Below are 13,614 nucleotides of genomic sequence, written 5' to 3' on the forward strand. Positions count from 1 at the left end.
AATGACTGTTTTTCATACTTATGACCATTGTAGCATCCCCATGGTCACATTAACAAAATTCAGAGGCTTGACAAGTGATTGATATTTATGATAGTTGCAGTGTCCTGGAATCGTGATCGTTTTTGTGACCTGACAAAGTCAATGCAGAAACTCAACTCAACAGCCATATCATTAACCTTACAACTTCAGTGATCCATTTAACAACTGTAGCAAGAAATGTCATAAAATGGGGTAAAATTCATTTATTAACTGTCTTGCTTAGTGTTAGTATATGTGCAGAGTAACCTTTGTATAAAAAGGATATGCACACAGAAAACGGTTTATGAAAACAGTTATGAAGAAATATACAGCCACACAGAGTTGAACAAGTTGTATTAATGTTTACTTGAAGAAATAGCACAGTCCAATAAACAGTCCATGTCATACACGTTTTTAACAGTCCAGAAATATCCAGTTATAAAGTCTTCTTACATCTAGTTATAAAGTCTTCTTACTGTTCCATGTCTTTTACAGCAGACAAATATCAAACCATAATACAACAAATAACCTTCGATATCAACAGAATATCAAAATAAACAGGGTTAGTCAGTATCGGTCTGTAATCAGTCAATATCAGTATCAAGAGAGATCATCAGTGAAAAAGAGAAAGAGAATTAAACCATGATCTATAGCTCCCTCTTTATGGCAACTTGTAGCATAATTAACCAACCAGAACACGGCATAATACATTACAGTATTTTTCCTTAAAGCTACAAACATATATATTTGTAGTTTATATATTGTCAACCCAACTACGTTATTTAGATATACATAACATTTAGCAACAGAAATTTTGGGCTTGTATATCAAGGACTGTATTGATACTTTCTTTTTTAAAAAAAAAAAAAAAAAAGCAAACTTAGGGTCTGAAACACCCCGCAAAACAAGTGTTGGCAAAAGCTGTGTTAAATCTGGGGCTCATCTTCATTTGTTCCTGAACTTCCCCCATATTTCCAAGGACTGTGAGCTCATGAAATTAAGTTATTGTATGCTTGAGTGGTTAGCCAGCTCTGTGTTTCTATTTTTATGCTGCAAGTGATAAATTAGGAGATAACCTTTTTTAGTTCATTCAGGACCTAACAGGGCTGTTTGACCTGAGCATAGAGCAGTGTGTCTCAACCTTGGCAACTTTACTACATCTAGACTTCAACTCCCAGTAGGGCTGGCTGGGGAATTCTGGGGGTTGAAGTCCAGATGTCTTCAAGTCAAGGTTGAGAAACACTGGCATAGAGTATTGTGCAGTATGTTGCATAGTCATGTTTGAGAGATTTCCTCCAAGAGTTTCATATGCTTTCAATCATTCAACAGGAGCTATATGCCTATTGTATAATTGTCCCTAGAAACATGAATTATATTGCGGCATTGAATACAACCATGCACAGGTTCTGTCTCAAATGATACTTGGCCACTGGCAACATAATTAAATTAAATAAACTGTTGATTTAACATCAAAGGAACTCAGCATACATTATGTTCATAAGACATCCTGAGTTCTAGTGTCAAGCACTTACGTTCTGGTACAACACCAATGAAGTGACAGCTTGCAAGAAGCCACAGTATGTTGATTCGCCTCCTATAATGTATGTGCTAATTACCTTTTGCATGGGCTCACCTGGCCAATATAAAGCAACCACTATGCTTTAAAAACAAGCAAACAAATGCAATACACAGTGGCCCAGATGAAATTGGATCCATGTCTGGTCTGCACTCTTTCTAAAATTTCAACATCTTTTTTATATTGTGGTGACCAAAACTGGATGCAATATTCCAAGTGTGGTCTTACCAAGGCATTATAAGGTGGTATTAACACTTCACGTGATCTTGATTCTACCTCTCTATTAATGCAGCCTACGATTTGTTGGCTTTTTTTTTTTTTTTTGGCAGCTGCAACATACTGCTGCATTTAAGTGATTGTCCATTAGGACTCCAAGAGCCATCTCACAGTTACAACTGTTGAGCCAGGGATTGACTATTCTGTACATCTGCATTTGGTTTTCCTTGCCTAAATGTAAAACCTTACTTTTCTCTACACTGAATTTCATTTTGTTAGATAGGGCCCAGGGTTCAAGTCTTTCAAGATCCTTCTTGTATCTTGAGCCTATCTTCTGGAGCGTTGGCTATTCCTGCCAGCTTGGTGTCATCTGCTAATTTGATGAGTTCCCCTTCTATCCCCTCCTCTAAGTCATTATAACACAGTTTTACCCATTTTTGATTCTCGCATAGCTTTTTTCATCCTGTTCCAGCAGTCTTTCCTTAAATGATATCCAAGCCAGTCTATTCATTATTTTTTTTACAACAAAAGTAACATTTCTTATATTTTTCTGGGTCTTTCTCTGAATACAGTAATCTATTTATTAGCTTCACTCTTTATGGGAGTTCATTCACATAGAGGCTTCACAATGCTTTGCTATTGTCCCAGAGTAAAGAGGAGATAATATCAGCCTAAACTGTGCTATCTCCGTAGCATGACATGCTTCTGGAACAGGTCCATACTGTAGTGTCATCAGTATAACTCCTCCATGAAACACTGTAAGATTAGCAATTGGCCTTTTTTTGTGGGTGAAATTCAAATGTCAGTAACCATGGGAATAGCAGTCAGTAATCTCCATATACAATGTCTGTTGGATGGTACCACAGAGAATAAAGAGGATGGCCTTGAGAGAAAGAAGAAGCGTATAGATTAGGTCTGGCACATATAGAAAGCATGCACAAACATCTCAGAGAGACACCTTCCTAATTCATATGGTTATAAAAGCAGAGTGGTGAGAGCACAATCAGACTGACAAGCTCACGTCACTATAGTTAATCTAAATAAAAGTAGCGTTTAGCCTCCTGTGGAGTTTATTCCTGCTCTGGTCTCATCCAAGAGCTAACAGGTAATATGTACTGGTCCAATACTTTTTCTATTTTCTCCAAAGGACTCTCACTTGATCAACTTAACACTAAAAGGCAGCAAAAGATTTGTGTCTCTTAATTTCAGCATTGTGGTCATCTGGATGTATGCTGCAGGTGTTCTTGCAAGTTTGAGACTTGTGGACTTCCACTTCCAAGGTGGGGTTGATTGAGGAATTCTGGGAGTTAAATTAAGAAAGGGTTTGTGATGGAAGTATTCGTCTGTCAGGCACAGCAACACAATTTATCCAAACTGGTTATAGATCTGTCAACCAGTTGGCTTATCAACTTATCTACCACTCAGTGGCACTAAAGAGTCAGAGTTTTTTTTCCTTACAGGTAGCCCTTGATTTACCATCTTAAATGAGATCAGAACTTCTGTCACTGTGATGCAGTCTTTAAATGAGTGACACTGCATTTATGACCTTGTTTTTACCACAATCTTTAAGTGAATCACCATAGTTGTTAAGTGAGTCAAGCAGTTGTTAAGCAGATTTGCATCCCTCATTGACCTATCTTGCCAGAGGCCTCCTGAGAAGTTCATAAATGATGATCATGTGACCAGAGGATGCCGCAAGTGCCCCAAATTGTGATTATGTGACTGTAGGGATGCTGCAATGGATATAAGGGTGAGGACCAATCATAAGTTACTGTTTCCAGCACCATTATAAGTTCAAATGGTTATGAGCCAAGTATTACTTATAATTACCACCTTGTGATGATTTGAGTTTACCCAGCTGAGGAATAGCTGATGAGTATAAGTTGTTGAAAGCTGATATTGAGAATTATTTTATTTAGCCTTATATCCAATTTCAGCCTGCAGGTCACTATGTTTATCCAAAAGGGTAATAGATAAAAAATGTATTGGTAAGTTGAAACTATATTTGTGCCTTTCATAAAGAGTAACCAAACTATCTTCTCAGACCAGTGGCTACAGGAAAAGGAATTCAGCCAAACTATAGAAGTTCAAGAGTCAATACCAATTACTTTTACAACTATATGTGTTAAGCCAGGGACAGACTAGTCAATTGGCAGAAGTGGCTAGACAAGCCAAGATATGCTGCTAGGATTAAAGGCAATGCCATATTCAAGGAACACAGGCGTTGCAACAAAAGATTATCTTCTATATGAAGTACAGAGTATTTTAAGTACAGAGAGAAACAGAAGAGAAATGTTATCCAAACCCATGCCCATTCTGCCTCCAGAGATTCCTTCAAAATAGCAGACAACATCCTCAGCCTGTCCAAAGGAACATCTCAGTGATCTACACCAGGAGTATTCAACCTTAGCAACTTTGAAATCTGTGGACCTCAACTCCCAGAATTCCTCAGCCAGCCTCATTGGGAGTTGAAGTCCACAAATTTTAAAGTTGCCAAAATTGGATAGCTCTTTTAAAAATTATGTCTTCTCTCCTGAGTTTGGTCCTTGGGCCAAGTGCCAAGGACATCCTTGTATAGTTGTAATTGCAGGACTGTTCCAATCTCGGATGGCAAACCTCAGATAAAGAATGTTTCCAAGCAAATACAACTCAGGCAAACAAAGTCACTAATCTATGGATAAAGGAGGATTAGAGAGGGGAAGTAGACATATGTTAGACTTTAACTAGAGATAATTAATTGTATGGATTACTGTACTGTTGTGAATCAATAAAAGTGAATAACCTAAATGCAAATTAGGGGTTGAAAACTTGCACACTAGATTGGTCCTTATACAACAACTTGGGATTGGGCCAGAACTAGTCCCTGATTGGCCACTTTTGGGACTTTTCTTATTGGTTAGTAGTTTGAACTTGTTGCACATTTTCATTGGTTAATAAGGCAGCAGCTAACCCTATAAAAGGGTTACTGCTGCCCATAGCGTTGCTCTGTTATGTTCTATTACTTATTAAAGAGTCGAAGTCACTGGTCAGATGTCTGGTCTCCGTTATTCTCCATACTTAACACTGGCGACAAAGGTGGGATTCGGAGACCAAGAGCTGACTAACCTACAGAGCAACTAACAGAGCACGTGGTTGAACACGCACCATCAACGGCAACATGGCCAGCGGTGCCATACCACCCACTCCATTCAACCCAGAAACCGAAGACTGGGAGGCCTACATGGATCGGTTCCAGATGTTTCTGGAGACCAACAATTTGAAAGATGCGACAACCGGCAAAAAAGAGCTATCTTTCTAACTCATTGTGGGCCAACCGTGTTTAAATGGCAAAGTCGCTTGCCAAGCCAGCAGAGGTAAAAGAAATGGACTGGGACGCCCCGAGCGTTACTACGGGCTCACTACGCGCCCACCGTGCCAACCTTAGTAAGAAGACATGAATATTACCAGAGGGACCAATGGAAGGGCGAAAGCCTTGCAATTACATCGCGGACCTCCGGAACCTAGGAGGCCTCTGCGGGTTCGCAGACTTAGAAGAAGCCCTCCGGGACCGCCTGGTTCTGGGCCTAGAAGACGGCGCGATCCAGAGCAAAATTATGGCTAAGGGGGACATCAGCCTCACCGATGCCCTTGAAGAAGCCTTGGCAGCAGAGGTGACCAAGAAGTCGGCAGCCCAAATGCGCCGCACCAACGCACCGCTACGTAAACTCGCCACTGATACCTCGCCGCTCGGAGAGACACCTGGAATCAACTCACCACGAAGACCTAGAGTCCCCGTCCGACAGCGATGAGGGAAGAGGTCAACCGACTCAACGGAGAGAGACCAGTCAACACAACACTCATTGCGACCGTGTGCCGCTGTGGAGCCAATCACCCACAATCCGGCTGCAAATTCCTCGACGCACTCTGCCGCCATTGTGGGAGACGAGGTCACATGCATCGCAAAGGTTTGCAGAAGCAAACAGAACTCCAAACCCGACAGGCCGAATGCCAGTCTTCCGGATTCTTCTGGCACACACCGAGAAAATTGAACCACACCTACAGAAACAAACCGTCCACCACTTCCACCAGGCGTGAAGAAACCCGGCGGGAAGAGACCCACCAAACAATCACCATAGGCCACGCTACATCCCTTGATGCCGGGAAAATCCGAGTAAAGGTCGCCATCGAAAACAAACCTTGCGTGATGGAGGTAGACTCGGATCTTCCCTCTCGATGGTATCGTGGAAAACGCCTCCAACAGCTCATTCCCACGATCCGCCGCCAAGACCTTAACCTCAAAGGGTTATACTCAAAGACTATCAGGGTAACAGAATTTCCGCTTGTCGGGTCCCGCAAATTCCAGGTCTCATTCAAAGACCGCACCGTCGCACTACCACTAACGGTCATGGATTGAGACAGGCCTAGTCTTCAATGGTTCAGGCCGCTCGGGATCACCGTAGCCGGAGTCCACAAGGCCGAGAGCGTTGATTGGGAGGAAGCACTGCAAGAATTCCAAGACGTTTCGCGAACGGACTAGGCAAGTATAAGGGGACCCCAATCTCGTTTAACTTGAACCCTGAGATAGCACCCATCCGCCTTAAGCTGCGGCCGGGTGCCGTTCGCCTTGAAGCCTAAAATCGACGAACAATTCGATAAACTAATAGCGCAGGGCGTACTGGAACCCACCGACCATGCCCTTCGTTGGGAAACCCCGATAGTGACGCCTATCAAGCCTGATGGGTCCCTAAGAATTTGCGGAGACTATCAAAGCCACATTAAACCACGCACTGCAGCAAAGTGCTTATCCAGTACCGGTAGTGCAACATTTACTCCATTCCCTAGGCGGCGGAAAGTTTTCGCCAAACTAGATCTAGCCCAGGCATATCAACAATTGCCTGTAGACCCAACCACAGCCGAGGCGCAAACGATTGTAACACATAGGGCGCATTTAAATGCAACCGCCCACCCGGTAAGCGTCGCCCCTAGAATCTTCCAGAGTTTAATGGAAAGGTTGTTACAAGGGATAAAAGGCGTTGTCCCATATTTCTGACGATGTACTCATCGCGCACCTAACAAAGACATCCTAGAAAAACGACTCAGAGAGGTTTTGAAGATTCCAAAATGCAGGCCTCAGAGTAAAAAAAAGATAAATGCCAGTTATGTACCGAAAAGTAGAATTTTGGGATATCTCCTGGACAGCCAAGGAATTCATCCCAATCGAAGACAAATTACGAGCAATTAAAAAGGCACCCACTCCAAGGAACAAGGCAGACCTACAGGCGTTCCTTGGACTTATCAATTTCTATAATGTGTTTTACCCCACAAAGCAACAGTAGCTGAACCATTGCATAGACTATTAGACAAAAAAGCAACGTGGGTTTGGGGGCAATGGGAACAACATGCTTTCCAACAAGTAAAGAAATTGCTAACTTCAGGAGAGTTTCGGTTTGTCGGCTTCGGCGAGCTGGTAGGGATTCGCGGTGCTGCTGCGATCCCTGCCGCTGCCTAGTGTTTTGGGCTCCGACCCGGACGGGTGCGGAGCAAGGCTGCCCTGCAGGGGTAGCTGAAGGTAAGGGGATCCGGAGGAAGGGTTTGGGGTGTTGCAGACCCCCCCTGGCCGGCAGAACCCCTTTTACCAGGACGGTGCAGCGGCGGTCCGTAATGGCCGCCACAAAGAAGTTGACAACCGGGCAAGTATGCGCAGGAGGAAGAAGAGAAAGTTATTGAAAGTGAAAGTTCTTCTTGGTTGACCCAGGGCTTTGAGATTTATCTAATTTAATTCCTGGAAAAGATGGTTTTTTGATGATTTTTTCCACAAGAGAAAAAAAAAGCGGCTATTTTGAGGTGCTGAAGGGAAGGCATTACTCTCCCTCCCGACGGAATTAAGCCGAAGGGAGAGGATAAAGAAAATATATAAATTTGGATATTGTTGGAGGAGATGCCTTGAAGACTTGAGGACAGAAATATAATCTTAATAAGGCTTTAAAATATAGATTTGGACTCTTTTTTTTTTTTATTTGTTTGATACCACCCTGGAAGAGGAAGGGGGAATTTTGGCTTGCTTGGATTTATTGAGGATTGTGGATTTTGGGATTGTTTTGCCTTTCTCTCGGAATATTTGGTTGGTGTAAGAAGGAAGAGGAATAAAGAAAAGAAAAGATTTATTTATAATGGCTTTCTTTTGAAGACCTGAGGGATGAATATGAGCAAACAAAAGCAGCCTGCAAAGATGGCATGGAAAAAGCTTTTCTATTTCTAGAAATGGCGCTGGTCAATTACCAACAGACAATGGAACAGATGGAAACGGAAGAAGAACAACAAGGAAGAGACGAAGACGCCATCTTCATTGAATCCCAAAACTTATCTAAGGAAGAAGGAAGGAAGAGAGCAAGGAAAATGAAGGACTTAAGATTTAAAAAAATATTTGAGAAAGAGAAAATATGATGCAAAATAAATATAATGATAACAAACAAGAGAAAAAGGAACACAACAGAGAAGGATCCCAGCAAGGCAGAGGTTAGAAGAAGAAGGGGGTAGGAAGATTTGGTGGGGAAGAAAGAAAGGGGAAAGGGGAGAAAAGCCTCAAAGCTTTAAAATTGGATGGGAGAAGAGGGATTTTTTAGAGACAAAGGATGAAATATAAATTTCTGTAAGAAAGATTCTGCTAAGGTACAGAAGATGGTATTGTAACATTTATATTTGAAATAGTAAATTAGAATGGTTTAAGATTTAATAAGAAATTAAAATGTTGAAGTTTAAAATTTGAAATGTTGAAGTTTTTAATAATGATTGATTTAATAATGATTGATTTTTGAAATGTAATAAAATATCGAAGAAAAGGAGGATACAATGTATTTAAACATTTTTGGTGGATAGAATGTACCAAGCAGAACCAAATTGGGTATTTGTTATGTTGAATTTTAATTTTACTAACTTAGGGGAGGATAGAAAGGCATCATACTCTGATTAGTGATTTCAGGAGAAATTCTTTTTATTATAAGAAGAGATAGAGGGATAATGAATGGGCAAAAGATACAAATTTAATGATTTAATTAAGATGGATTAAATAAGATAGAATTGTGAAGAGTGATATGCGCTATTATTTTAGCCCATGCAAAGAGAGAGGTAACTGGGGCCAAGGTACTTTACTAAAAGATTTTTTTATGTTTGTTTGTGTTTGTTTGTGTTTTATGAGAATATTGGGGAAATTATTGTAGAAAGACAGGGAAAGATTTAATATGTAATGATTTGTTTGTTGTTGAAACTTTTAATAAAACTTGTTTTAAAAAAAAAAAAAGAAAGAAATTGCTAACTTCTGATTCAGTACTTATGCAGTACAACGAGACTCTGCCGCTCACTATCACGTGTTATGCATCACCTTTTGGGGTTGGGGCAATTCTGGCCCACGTGTTACGAAACGGAGCGGAGGCCCCCATCGTGTTTTTTTCGCGAACTTTAGCTAAAGCTGAACGAAATTATAGTCAGCTGGACAAAGAAGCTTTAGCTATTGTTGCTGCAGTTAAAAGATTTCATGAATATGTTTATGGCCGTGCGTTACAATAATCACTGATCATAAACCGCTACTGGGGATCATTGCGGGTAATAAACCAACCCCGTATATATTATCCCTAGATTGACTCGTTGGTCTGAATTCCTGGCGGCCTACAACTACACCTTGCAACACCGCCCGGGAAATCGATTCTCCACGCCGATGCATTGAGCAGAACACCGCTCCCAGACACTGTTGTGGATCCAGCCCCAACCCTCTCAACACTACAGATCAAAGCTCTACATGCACCACCCTTGACGGCTAGAGACATTGCTTTTGAACGATACGTGACCCAGTTCTGCAACACATACTACGCTGGGTTGAACGGGGTGGCCGACGGACCAAATAGCACCGGAATGGGCGCCTTTCAAAGCCCGCCAAACCGAGCTGTTTTCCCAAAAGGTTGTATCTTGTGGGGCGATCGAGTCGTAATCCCTGGCAAATTGCAACAGACTGTTTTGGCGGTATTGCATGAGGGACATCCGGGTATTGTGCGGATGAAATCACTGCACGCAGTTATGCTTGGTGGCCGGGAATCGACAAAAGAATCGAGGCCTGGGTCGCTACTGCCAACATTGCCAGGACGTCAGCAATGCCCCACCTAAAGCAAGCCCAACCAATGGGAACGCCGAGGGGACCGTGGTCCCGTATTCATATGACTTTGCGGGGCCTACCAAAGGTCACACTTTCCTGATTACTGTCGACGCCTATTCTAACTGGCTCAGATTCATCGAATGCACACAACTACAACAGACTCAGTTATTAATAAATTAAACAGACTATTTGCCACACACGGGTTTCGGACGTGTTGGTCTCGGACAACGCCCACAGTTCACTGCATTGCCCTTTGAACAATATCTTGCTGATCGGGGCATCCGCCATGCGCTAACCTCACCCGCGCACCCTGCGGCGAATGGACGTGCAGAACGCATGGTACAATTTGTAAAAAAGACCCTTCACAAAATGGAATTTGGCAACATCGACGAGAAAATAAATCGAATTCTCTTGTTGCAGCACCAACAAAACACCGCTGAACTTCTTATGGGGCGGAAAATACGATCGCACCTTGACCGGCTCCACCCGCTTTCACGGAAAAACCTTTCGGCTCCAGCAGCAAATGCCGGGAATTTAAGGTAGGCGATTTAATCTTTGCCAAAAACTTTTCCGCGACCGTTATGGATACCCGCAACCATTACCCACCTCACCGGGCCTAGATCTTACTGCTTGCTAACAGACGATGGGAGGGTGGGAAACGCCACATAGACCAGCTCCGATCGAGATTACCACCCAGCGGCCATGACTCCCGGGTTCACCAACTCAAGGGGAGGAAGTATCGAGGAATTGACTTTGATACAACTAATAGCAGGTCAACGGGAACTCTACAGCCCAGCGAAGCACCGGAACGTGAAGCGGGAGGGAGTTGACCTTTTCAGGGAACTTTAATACGGGGGAAAACGAACTGCAAAACCCGAAGAAACACGGAGTAGCAGAGACAACCACAGTGAATGCAGCACGGAATCGCCGTGCAGCGAAATAGAATTTAACAAAAGGTCATCCAAGCGCTCCACCGGAACCGACATTAGACAAAACCCGGTGGAGCCTCGAAATCATCCAGGCAGACCAAATGGCCTGCCTATCTTGAGGATTTTTTACAGCTCCTCAAACGGAACCCAAGGGGAGGGGTGTTGTGAATCAATAAAAGTGAATAACCTAAATGCAAATTAGGGGTTGAAAACCTGCACACTAGATTGGTCCTTATACAACAACTTGGGATTGGGCCAGAACTAGTCCCTGATTGGCCACTTTTGGGACTTTTCTTATTGGTTAGTAGTTTGAACTTGTTGCACATTTTCATTGGTTAATAAGGCAGCAGCTAACCCTATAAAAGGGTTACTGCTGCCCATAGCGTTGCTCTGTTATGTTCTATTACTTATTAAAGAGTTGAAGTCACTGGTCAGATGTCTGGTCTCCGTTATTCTCCATACTTAACATGTACTAAACAGTAACGAAAGTTAAGCAGTAACCAAAGTTAACCAATGATGGAGGATAACTAAAAATTTATATAAATGCAAGACTATACTCCAATAAAGATCATCATCATAATTCAGTTGTTCATGATCAAACAACTCGACTGCCTCGTCATTACAACACATCCTTATCTGGGTATGTTTGGGTCTTTGCAGATTTGCTATTAGGGAATATCTAGGTGCTAGGCAGAAGGTTCATACACACAGCTTTCTATCAGTTTTTTACATTGCAAACCAAGTACGAACAGACAAGTGGGAAAAGAAGTCAACTACTTTCAACTGGTTCCTGGGAGTAAAAAAATCTGGCATCCCATTGTACCTCTTTAACCAATCTGTAAATAAATTAGGTCAACCAGTTGACTGGTCCACCAACTGCTTTTTTAAAAAAGGGCCTCCACACCCCAAATACAGCAGGAACAGAAGTTGCCATTCCATCAGAACCAAAACAGCAATGTAGAATAGGAACCAGAATACCTTGGATACTGGACAGTGGTTTCCCCATTGATGTTGCTTGTCATAAATCACAAAAATGATCACATGACCCTGGGACAATGCATCTCTCATAGATATATATGCCAGTTGCCAGGTATCTGAATTTTGATCATGTGACCATGGGGATGTTGCAACAGTTGTAAGTATGAAAAATGATCATAAGGCTCTTTTTTCAGTGCTGCTCTAACTTAATGAAGTTATAAGCTGTCAAGTACCTGTATCTTTTTTAAAATTGGGAATGCCCAATTGTAAAATTGTTTTCCAATATTATCTACAATATCATAAATAGAAAAAAACAATAGCACTTAGACTTATATATCACTTCACTGCTTTACAGCCCTCTCTAAGTGGTTTAGAGAGTCAGCATATGCCCGCAACAATCTGGGTCTTCATTTTACTCACCTCAGGAGGCTGGAAGGCTGACTCAAACTTGAGCCGATGAGAATCGAACTGCTGAACTTCTGGCAGTCAGCAGAATTAGCCTGCAGCACTGCATTCTAATCACTGTGCCACCACAGCTCCTACTTAAGCTGATATTATTCCCATTTCAAAGCTGCCTTCCAGCTGATACACATTAGCTCCTTGCTTTACCAACTTGCCTCAATTTGGCGTAGTTCAAGTGGAATGTTTTGCACCACTTTGAGCCTGTCTTCCTGTTCTCATGATGTCATTTGTTTTTAGAAGCTGAGTCAATATATCTCTGACTCTGTTCTAGTTTATTAGAAAATGCTGCAAAATTTGTTTCCACTTCACTTTCCTTTTGAATCGCAAAGTTTCCAAGAATCTCCTGCTGAGTTTCTGTTTCCCTTCTCATTTCTTATTTTCCTAGCATAGAAAATTTGGGCCTCTCCCTCCCCATTCCTCCTGTTCCCAGGCCATTACACATCGGCCCCCAAGGAAGCTTCCATCTTTTCAATCAATTTCAGTATTGTGTTCCTGAAGCTTATGCTTTCATAGATACATGCTTTAGAACTCATCCTCTTTCATTCCTACACTAAGTCACTGTTGGAAAAGCGTCTGGTTGAAAATTCCCTGGCATGCTGTCATGCCACCTTCACAAGTTACAGGGTTATTTTAATGTAGCAGCGAATGTCATCATGGGAGTGGGAAGCTTTGGGGAATTGTTAATGGATTGGTTTTACCTTTTTTTTTTAACTTCTACCTTTCCTCACATAATTTCCCTCCTAGCAAGATGTCAGCTATTTTCAAAACATCAGACATGTATAATAAGTATAGGATTCTATAGTTGGGTGGGCAAAAATACAGTTTTGTCTAGGATTCTGCTTGATTTCACTTTTGGTACTCCATGGATTCTTTATCCAGGGTTCTCTGAAGGAACTAAATTTGCAAATACATAAACAAACAAACAAATAACTGGCAAGTCCTCGAAGAGACACAGACAACAACTAAAATTATATCTTTATGATACTTAAAAAAAACTGTTCCGAACTAAGCAGACTCGTAAGCCTGCAACTCTAATAGTTTTCTTTCCACGGCAGGTTCGTAATCCTGCACTTTTGATTGGTCTGTGAATAGCGGATCGTGATTGATCGTTTTGGGCTAATCCGATTGGCTAATAGCGGGCCGCCGTGATTGGACACTCCAAGCGCGGCAAACTCAAATCATTGGTTGATGATACAGCAGCCAGCTCTATAAAAGGAGCTGCTGCTGCCCGAGTTTTTTCGCTCTGTTCTGAAGTCACTAATAAAGAGTTTGGAGTCACTATTCGATGCCTCGTCTCCGTTCCTTGCACCCAC

The 13,614-nt window shown here is 42.1% G+C and overlaps 1 protein-coding gene across 1 annotated transcript in view; it reads right to left on the minus strand.

Annotated features, from left to right (window-relative positions):
- The window catches only part of LOC113416405 (solute carrier family 71 member 2-like), a 151,726-nt gene extending 139,327 nt beyond the window's left edge, over positions 1–12,399 (minus strand). The window contains exon 1 of the mRNA XM_026674271.2: positions 12,260–12,399. The gene's annotated coding sequence lies outside the window, so the exon portion shown is untranslated. The remainder of the gene's footprint in view (positions 1–12,259) is intronic.
- Positions 12,400–13,614: the final 1,215 nt, after the last annotated feature.

Source organism: Notechis scutatus, chromosome 2 (genome assembly GCF_049901735.1).
Source record: "Notechis scutatus isolate UNSWTSFEM ecotype Mainland chromosome 2, rNotScu1.2, whole genome shotgun sequence".
Taxonomy (NCBI): Eukaryota; Metazoa; Chordata; class Lepidosauria; order Squamata; family Elapidae; genus Notechis; species Notechis scutatus.